The 10,180-nt window shown below is 40.0% G+C and overlaps 1 protein-coding gene across 1 annotated transcript in view; it reads right to left on the minus strand.

Annotated features, from left to right (window-relative positions):
- The window catches only part of NCOA7 (nuclear receptor coactivator 7), a gene marked incomplete at its 5' end in the record, with an annotated part of 156,783 nt that extends 148,460 nt beyond the window's left edge, over positions 1-8,323 (minus strand). The window contains one exon of the mRNA XM_080805533.1: positions 7,386-8,323. The remainder of the gene's footprint in view (positions 1-7,385) is intronic.
- Positions 8,324-10,180: the final 1,857 nt, after the last annotated feature.

The following is a 10,180-nucleotide window of genomic DNA, read 5'->3' on the forward strand; positions in this document are numbered from 1 at the left end:
AGGCATTTACAATTATTTGCAAATTATTTTCAAGGGAAAAATTAGACTCTTAAAATACAGAGAGCTGATTTTATTGAATCAAAAAGAACATTGTTTGCGATCTCCAGAGAAACTGAGCCATTCTCACACTTGTTTGATGAGTGCTTTTATGATGTTGAAATCTAAGATTTTTTTTTAAATGGCAAAGATAAGACATGTTCCATAGGAGTACAAACTGATAAAATCGCTAAGGCTTCTTGAGAGGAGTTCCACGTGGAGCAAGGTAGAAGCTGAACTGCTTAGGAGCCAGGAAACAGTGGCTCATGACTTCTCCACTTTGAGGACTCTGATCGAGAGCTACAGTTTATATTCAAAAGATACCTATTATTATTCATGATATTTCCCCCCAAATGCAGGATAACTCAATTATAGAAATGTTCATGTATATATGTGATGCGTAAGGACAGAATGAAGTCACTTAATGAGAATTTAGCAGTTGCTTACTCTAACAATGTTTATAAAGAAGTCTGCCTTAGAATGCAGTTTATAGGACATTTGTAGAAATGTTCATTGAGTGGCAATTCTTGACTATCTATCCTGGTATAATAGGGATTTCTGCTCCCCAGCTTAAAAGTAGAGAAAAATTACCCTTAAAGATTCATCACGAGTTTCTTCTTATTAATTTAGCGTTTATTGATTTGCCCAAGCCCTGTCCTTCTGGAGAGAGACACCAGAGGAAAAAAAAATCATTTCCTTATCCCCTAGTAGATATGTACTGTCCAACAGTAGCCACATGTGGCCACTTAAATTTAAATTAAAAATGTATTTTTTCATTACACTAGCCACACTTTAAATGCTGAAGAGCTACACATGGCTAGGGACTACTCTTTTATTTTTTTATTTTTTTAAAGATTTTATTTATTTATTTGACAGAGAGAGATCACAAGTAGGCAGAGAGGTAGGCAGAGAGAGGGGAAGGGAAGCAGGCTCCCTGCGGAGCAGAGTCCGATGCGGGACTCTATCCCAGGACCCTGAGATCATGACCTGAGCCGAGGGCAGAGGCTTAATCCACTGAGCCACCCAGGTGCCCGGGACTACTCTTTTAGATAGAATAGATCATTTCCAGTATTACAAAAAAATTATTCTGGACAGTGCCACTCTAAATAGAAGGTGGAATTTTAATTGGGAGATAAGATGAAATACATAAAGTAATTTGGGAAATCTTAGTACACTAAAGATTGAACCTCATTAGAACATGTACTGTTTAAGAACACGGCAGTCTCTTAAGAATTCAGGCTCTGATCTCAGACTATAGCTCTACTTGTGCTGACGTAGGATATGTTGCTTAACCTCTGTTGCTTTATCTGTAAAAGGGAGATGATAATAGTATCAACTTTACAGGATGGATATAGAGATTAAATGAGGTAATCCATGAATGATGCTTCGACTTAGAATATGACCAAGAAAAGTTAGCTCTGACTCTTATAATATACATTATTATAGTAAAGGTTTTCTTTCTTAAAAGTTGTATCCTTTGGGTGCCTGAGTGGCTCAGTCAGTTAAGTTTCCAATTCTTGATTCCAGCTCAGATCATGATCACAAGGTTGTGAGATCAAGCCCTGCCACAGGCTCCAGGCTCAGCCCAGAGTCTGTTGAGGCTTTGGGAAACATCAACAAACAATAGCAACTGACACTGCAAATGTGTGCAGTATTTTTCTTATGTATCTATCTAATGATCATTTTGTAAGGAGAGGCATGGAGGGATGGGGTAACTGGGTGATGGACATTGGAGAGGGTATGTATTGTAATGAGCACTGGGTATTATATAAGACTGATGAATCAGAGCTGTACCCCTGAAACAATACATTATATGTTAATTAATTGAATTTAAATTTAAAAAGGAAAAACAAAGAAAAGTAAAGATAATTTTGTAATGAAGTGTGGCTAGTGTGTCTTTTTTTTCCCCCTAGGGAGGGAGAGCGGATGCCCACATTGGGGAATGGGGGGAGGAGTGGAGGGAGAGGGGAGAATCTTAAGCAGAATCCATGCTGAGGCCAAGGTGGGGGCTCAATCTTATGACCCTGAGCACATGGCCTCAATGAAATCAAGAGTCAAATAGAAGCTCAACCAACTGAGCTACCGAGGTGCCCCTAGTGTGTCTGTTTTTAAGCACAACACTCACTGGTTACCTTTCCTTGAACTGGAATTCCAGGAACATCAGCAAATACTGCTCTAATAGTTTGCCAAAATGAAAGGCTCCTTGGATAAGCAATGAGCTCTCAACCACTGAAAGAACTGAAACTCCTTTGGAAGTTTTCTCCTTCAAGGTATCGGAGAGAAGATTTGTGTATTGGGTGATGAGTTTAGTCTGCTGGTACCAAGAAAGTTCACTCTTTAGTGGTTAAACCTATCCCTCTCTTCCTAGCAGAGAAACACCTCCTTTCACACTCCTGACTTGAGTGTGAGACACAGGAGTTCCACAGGAGGTAAATGCTAATGACATCTGTGGTAGCCATCTTGGACCTAAAGAGACAGAATTGAGTTCACTGTGTAATAGTGTTGAAGGTAGTAGTTCATTTTTACAGCTGCTGTCATTGGTCCAGCACATCACAGATACCCCTTGAATTTTGAGAAAAATGTAAATAGGTCTTTGTGGATGGGCCTAGGCTCAGTGTTTCTCTCAGTTATAAAGTCTAAGGAGGAGGTAGAATTCTCGTTGTCGTTTGAGAGGAGGAGGCTGAGGCTCCCAGAATGTATTCAGAAAGAAATACTGACATCTGTGGAAATGGACTGCTGTCTGGTCACCTGTCCGCATGCAGAACGAATGGCTGATTATTTATATCAAGCCCAACAAATTTGCCCTTTTTTAAAATTCACAGTTCATTTAAAAAATTATCTGCTCTTGGAGAGTTTCTGCTGTTTTATTTCTGCTGGAAAGTCTGTTCAGTAGCTTGAGTTCATTACATGTTTTTTACATTTTCTGGAAAACTTAGTCAAATAAGCAGGTACAAAGATATTGCAGCTAAGATATAATTTAAAATTCTGAAATGAACGCCTAAAATGAACTGGTAGTTGTTGCCTTGGATTCTTTAGATGAAAGAAATTTACAGTGCAATGAACTGAAAAGGGTTTTTTTTCAAAGGACGTAATTATAGATTCACAATTGAAAAAAAAATATGGAAGTCCCAGGTTTTCCCTGCCCCTCTCCCACAGCTCCAGTTGTCCCTCCATGGTAACATCTTGGGTAGCTCAGTAGAATATCAAAATCAGAAAAATGACACAGGTATGATCTTTCAAGCTTGTTTGTATTTCATCAGTTTTACATATTCTCTTTTGTGTTTGTGTGTCTTATGCAACTGTATCATCTGTACAGATTATCCCAATAAGACACAGGACTGCTCTAGTACCACAAAGCTCCCATGACCTGCTCCCTTATAGTTGCATCCATCTTCCTTTCCACCACATCTCTAATTCCTGCAAATCCCTCATCCCTTCTCATCTCTAAAATTTAAAAAACGCTATATAAAAGGAATCATACTGTATGTAACTTTTTGGATTTTTCTTCATAACTCCCTTGGGATCCATCCACGTTGTTATGTGGATCGACGGTTTGTTCCCTTTTTTGATAAGTATTCCATGGTATGGATGTACCACAGTTTAACTGTCCACCCACTGAAGAATATTTCTCTGGTTTCCAGTTTGGGGTTATTATAAAAAAAAAAAAAAGCTGCTATAAACATTTGTAGACAGACTTTGTGTAAACATAAGTTTTCATTTCTCTGGGATAAGTCCCCAAGAGCACAAGTGACAGGTTAGATGATAAGTGCATGTTTAGTTTTATAAGAAACTGCCAAATTATTTTCCAGAGTAGCTGTACCATTTTACAATCCCATCAGTAAAGTATGCATGATTAGTGGCACATTTTTAATCTATTAAATATATTTATTAAAGTATAGTCCTACACATCTCTTAATATTCACTACTCCACTGTAATTCCTTATTTACTTGAACCCTACCAGACTGAACTTCAAGGTCAGGAATCCCATTTTGTTCATCTTGATGTCTTTCATGCCTAATATAGTCCCTGCCTAATATAGTCCCTGACATATAGTAATGAATAAATTTTTCTTTAATAAATGAACAAATTAATGAACAGAAGAATAGCTGAGTCAGACTGAAATCAAATTGAAAAATAAAATTGTCAATAAATTATAAGTGACTTTGAATTGGATGCAGTGATTTTTCTTCCAATATATAGCAACATTTTCAAATCAGAAATCGGTACTCTATAAGTTGAGTCATTTCGGAGCAAATCTGTAAAAACTAAATGCTAAATTATGTTGGGCCAAGTTATTCATATTAGTACTTTGGTAAAAGAAAAAGATTGGAAATAATCTAAATGACTGATATGTACTGCTTTAATAAAATACCTAAATAGTGGAATACTATGTAGTTATCAAAAGCAATGAGAAAACTTTTTATGTAAAGAATGGCCCTCTTTTAAAAGAGATTAATTTTAAAAAGTTAGAAAAAGTATGCAGAGTATGTCCCTCTTTGTGTAAAAATAAAACAAAGAGATTAAAAAAGAAAAGATATATGCATAAAGACCTTAATTCTTTCTAAGCCAATCTATAAACTACAGGGTGTGCCTGAACCATCTTGGGACAGAAGGTAAAGAAGTGCTCAAAAATAAGGGAGACATATCAAAAGAATATGGGAACAAACTTAAAAGGACTCCTCTTGCCAAATTTGGGACAATTTAATTATTAAGAAAAATGACAGTGCTGGATTATAACACACTGAATAAAAACAGAAAAAGGATATATGAATCCAGACTGATATTTAAAAATTAGAGAATAGGGACGCCTGGGTGGCTCAGTTGGTTAAGCAGCTGCCTTCGGCTCAGGTCATGATCCCAGCGTCGTGGGATCGAGTCCCACATCGCGCTCCTTGCTTGGCAGGGAGCCTGCTTCTCTCTCTGTCTCTGCCTGCCACTCTGTCTGCCTGTGCTCGCTCTCGTGCTCTCTCTCTCTCTGACAAATAAATAAAATCTTAAAAAAAAAATAGAGAATAAAAAGAGAAAGGAGAGAAAGGGAAAATAAAACTAAAATACCACTTTGCAATCACCACGGTAATAATTGATTCAAGCAAAGATAGTCAGTGGGTGACAGTTTGCTGAGGAACAGAAGATTTATACATTCTCAAAGCATGGTGGACACCTTAACCAAATGCTCGAATTTACTATGTGTTTCCTATAGCTGCTGTAAAAAATTAGCACAAACTCAATGGCTTAAAAAAACATGAATTTATTATCCTACAATTCTATAATCCGTAAGTCTGACATTGGGTCTCACTAGGATAAAATCTAGGTGTTGGGAGGGCTGTTTTCTTTCTGGAGGCTCAAGGGAAGAATCTGCTTCCTTGCCTTTTTCGGCTTCCAGAGGCCACCTGAATCCCTCGGCTCAAGGTCCTCTTCCCCTTCTTCAAAGCCAACAAAGGTAGGTTGAGTTTTCCTCAGATCACATCCCTGGGACACTAACTCTCCTACCTCTCTCCTTCACTTATAAGGACGCTTATGATAATTTTGGGCCCCCTCAGAGAATCCAGGATACTTTCCTGTGTCTCAAAATCCTTAATCACATCTGCATAGTTCCTATTGCCATGTAAAGTAACAGATTCATGTGTTCTAGAGATTAGGACGGGGACATCCCTGTGGGGGCCATTATTCTGCCTACAACATTGACCATGAGAGACAATATGATACATCAGCATTATGCCATTCTGACATCATGTACTGAGAAGGACACATAACTTAAGGTTCTTTTCTTTTCAAAAGAGATATTTATATGAATTGATAAATTCAGTTCTGAAACAACTGTCTTTCACGATTCAAGAAGATCAATATTGTTAAGAAAAATTGGGAATTGTTCCAGAATTGTTCCAGAATAATGGTTTCAGAATTTTAAAAGTCTAAGAAGTCTTATTTTGACCACTGAAACATTAGTTTTTAACTGTATAATAAATAATAATATTGTATTACCTTTAAATTACCTAAATGTGATAATTGTTTTCCTTGTCCTTAGGAAATACAGGATAAAGTATTTAAAAGTAAAGTATTATGATGTCTGCAACTAACCCCAAATGCTTCAGAAGAAAGATGAAGAGAAAGCAAATATAGCAAAAAATGCCCCAACCCGATATATTTCTAATTTGAAAACGCAATCAATGTAAACATTATTGAGCTATTTTACTCTTTTTTCCTTCTATATTAAGGCTTAAAAAACCAGTAGGCAGGGGCACCTGGGTGGCTCAGTGGGTTAAAGCCTCTGCCTTCAGCTCAGGTCGTGATCCCAGGATCCTGGAATCGAGCCCCGCATCGGACTCTCTGCTTAGCGGGAAGCCTGCTTCCTTCTCTCTCTCTCTGCCTGCCTCTCTGCCTGCCTCTCTGCCTACTTGTGATCTCTGTCTGTCAAATAAATAAATAAAATCTTAAAAAAAAAAACCAAAAACAAAAACAAACAGTAGGCAGTCACCACCTATAGAACATCTAAGTTTGCGCTAGCTGCATTTCAATCCACAATAGTCACATCAGCTGGTCTTACTAAATTGGACAGCATAGGTTCAGATGAAGGGTATATGTGTGTTCATTGTCCTACACTTGCTATTTTCTGTAGGTTTGGAATTTTTCAAGATAAAAAGCTGGAAAAAAGAGAGAGATTAGTTTGTGTATGCATAGACTGTTTCTAGGATACAGAAGTAACTTAACACTGGTTACCTCTGGGAAGAAGAAATTAGTGACTGGGGAAAAGAGAGGGATGGTGGTGTTTATTGCCCCTTTCTGTCCTTTTGAGCATATTGTGACCAAGCCTATTAAAACTTAAAATTATTTTAAAAAAATAATATTTGCTTTGTCTTCGTGTTCAAAACCAGATCCTTTTCCACTAAGCTCTGATAACTCGCAATTCAGAGGAAAGAGCTCCACCTACTGAACTTGATTTCCTAAGAATTCCTTGATAGAGGAAAGTGTGTGTCCTATTTAAAATATAATTAAGTTTAGAAATTTGTTGTGATTTTTCTATCTTTATCAGCCCTTAAAAATCCATTTAATCTTCCTGCTTGCATATTATTATTATTATAGATGTTATTTATTTATTTGACAGAGAGAGTGCAAGCGGGGGGAGCAGCAGGGAGAGGGAGAAGCCGGCTCCCCACTGACCAGGGACCCCGACGTGGGGTTTGGTCCCAGGACGCCGGCATCATGACAAGCGGAGGACAGACGCTTAACGGACTGAGCCACCCAGCACCCCCCTTGCATATTATTAAACATTTTAGACAAATTTTATCAATAATCTAAACCATCTCAGGGGTGCCTGAAAACAAGAAACAATATTCAAACAGAGGCTCACCTAAATTCTACGATGGTGGATGACAGCGGGAACTCATCGTGGCGCCGGAGGTTGTGAGCAAGTTCATTATGAATTTCTATCTGCTTTAGTTAAGCCTCCTTCCATCTTGCGGCGGAGCTGGGTCTCTTGGGTTGCATTTGTTCAACTGGAACGGTTGGCACTTCAAAGTGGAGTTACATCCTGCTGCCTTCTGCTCCTGTGTCATGAGGGTTTCTGAATTGAGGCTGGGCCGTAAGACTGGTTGTTTTTTGTTTGTTTGTTTGTTTTGCTTTGTTTTACTCCTCTGGTAATTGCATCATTTCCTGGCCGTGTCTTGCACAGAACGCTGAGCCGTGAAGCAATTGCCCGGGTAATAACACTTAAAAAATATGGGGATGATGGAAACGCAGTGGGTCGGAAGGGTTTCCTCGGATCTGGGTGCAGATGCTCTCCGCAGTGCTCTAGGCACGTCTCCCCCAGCTCTCAGCTTCGTTAGCCTGGTACTTACTCAGTAAGTAATCGTCACGAGAGCCAGATAATCGCGTCCTAGAAGGCCGCGGGGCCCTTCGTCCCCACAGTCCCAGAGCCCGCGCGGCGTGCCAAGGTGGGCGGTGTCACCCCCAGCTCTACTACGCGAATGCTCTCCGCCGGTGGCAGTCCACCTTCAGATTTAGCACAAGGTTTAGTGGGACTTAACATCTGCCCGGGAGGGAAGGTCAGAAGGAGACCGAGGTTAGATTTAGAAAGAGCAGCTAGATGATTAAAAAAAATAACAAAGCAAGTGACAAGCTTCCCGCAGTACTCTAACATTTGTATAGGTACAGATATTTATGTTACATAATTAGCATGAACTGTATAATTAGTCTTTTCTAGCGGGGCAGTCGGACTTGGAGGGTCCAGTTCCCCCCACCCTCGGGAGCCACCTGGGTGCTGGGCCGGGAGCGCGCAAAATTTGCATCAGTTTAGGAGGCCGTGACCCAAAACAGGAACGGAGTGGGTGGAGCTTAGGGCGAAGAAGCTCTCTTTCTACTGGTCTGGTTGACGTAGAGATTTTTAAAGTGGCAAATACACTTCAAGGAGGTGGCGTGTTAACTTCCCTGGTGGTCTAGTGGTTAGGATTCGGCGCTCTCACCGCCGCGGCCCGGGTTCGATTCCCGGTCAGGGAAAATTCGTTTTGCAAAAATACTCGGAGTTCTTATTAGCGGTTTTGTTGTTTTTTAAAAATCATATTCATTTTATTCGATCATAAAAGTTGTCTTTTAAATCATATTCATTTTGTTCGATCGTAAAAGTTGAATTCGTTTTAAATGTTACTTAATCTAAGATTTAAAACACGCCTTCATTTCCGCCCGGGTACAGCAAGCAGGTTCTATCCCTGTTCCTCAAAGCGTCCGCCGCGTTGTTGGCACAGAAGAGAATGTAAATATCGGCTTCCACCTGCTGGAGCACCTGGTGAGACGCTTTACCTAGATAGGGACTGGAGGGTTGGAAGGGAACAAAGTGAGAGGTGGAGGTCCTGTGAGACATGAAGGGGAGGCCTGGATAGAGGAAGGTGCGCGAAGAAGAAAGTGAGGAGAGTGGTGAGTGGGGAAATGGGGGACATTTCCTGTTCCAGTGCATGTCTCCTTAACTAAACCAGAGTGCAAGAACGTTGAGGAAGGAGAAGCAAAGCAGTGAAGATAGAGCAAGCACTCCAACCCTGGGCTGACCAGGTCCTCTGTACATAATTAAAACAAAAATGGACGGAAGTAGATCGAGGGGAGCCTTGACCCCCACCCAGCACATAAAGGGGCAAATAAAACTGCCCATCACAGTCGTGTAAAAAGTCAAAGGAGAACATGTTTAAGGTTTTGAATATGGTCACTAATTTGGAAAGGGTGCTAACTGGGAGAGTGGTAAAGCAGGAAGCTGTGTTACAGTAAGATTTGGTTTGAAGAGGTCATCCAAGTGAATTTGTCCTGTATGTATGGAGTGCAATTTTTGACTAATAATGATAGATTTGGAGGAGATCCTGCTTTGAAAAGTGAGAAGTGAAGGACCCAAAGTGGAAATGCTTCCTAAGAGATTGAATGCAGCATAAAGAGGCAAGGTTTGCAGGCTTGACTTCCACTAGAGGAGGACAAACTAAGAAAGCCTGAAGGAGAAGAGTCAGTACAAGTCAGGGTTAAAGAAGCCAAAGAAGAGAGTCTAGAAATTGCAGTGTACCCACTAATAGGTATTTAAAAATATTTAAATATTTAAAAATAAAAGGTATTTTTCTTGCATGGTTAATTTTAAAAAATATTTTATTTATTTATTTGACTGAGAGAGAGAGAGAGACACGGAGAGAGAGAAGGAACACAAGAACAGGGAGTGGGAGTGGGAGAGGGAGAAGCAGGTTTCCCGTAGAGCAGGGAGCCTGATAAGGGGCTCAATGTGGGGCTCTATGGGGGCCTCAATTCAGGGCTCCATGTGGGGCTCAATGGGAGAACCCTGGGATCATGACCAAAGCTGAAGGTAGACGCTTAGCCACTGAGCCACCCAGGCTCCCTGCTTGATTAATTTTTTAGTGGAGTTTTATTTCATTTAGTCTTGGTGTCATCCTTATTGTGTTTCACCAATACAATTGCTATTCTTAGTTAAATAAGTACACTTTTCCTAAATAATATTGTCAATTAGACACAGCAGTACTATATCACATTACATACACACAGCACAAAGTTGCTGCTTTGTAGAGCCAGAATATTGTGCTCTGTTCCGTCCTTATGGAAAAGGGGGAAATGCTGAAGGACTGTTTGTAGAAATATTCCACATATGAGGAGTTTCCTTAAATATGA

The sequence above is a fragment of the Martes martes genome (assembly GCF_963455335.1).
Source record: "Martes martes genome assembly, chromosome: 6".
Classification (NCBI taxonomy): domain Eukaryota; kingdom Metazoa; phylum Chordata; class Mammalia; order Carnivora; family Mustelidae; genus Martes; species Martes martes.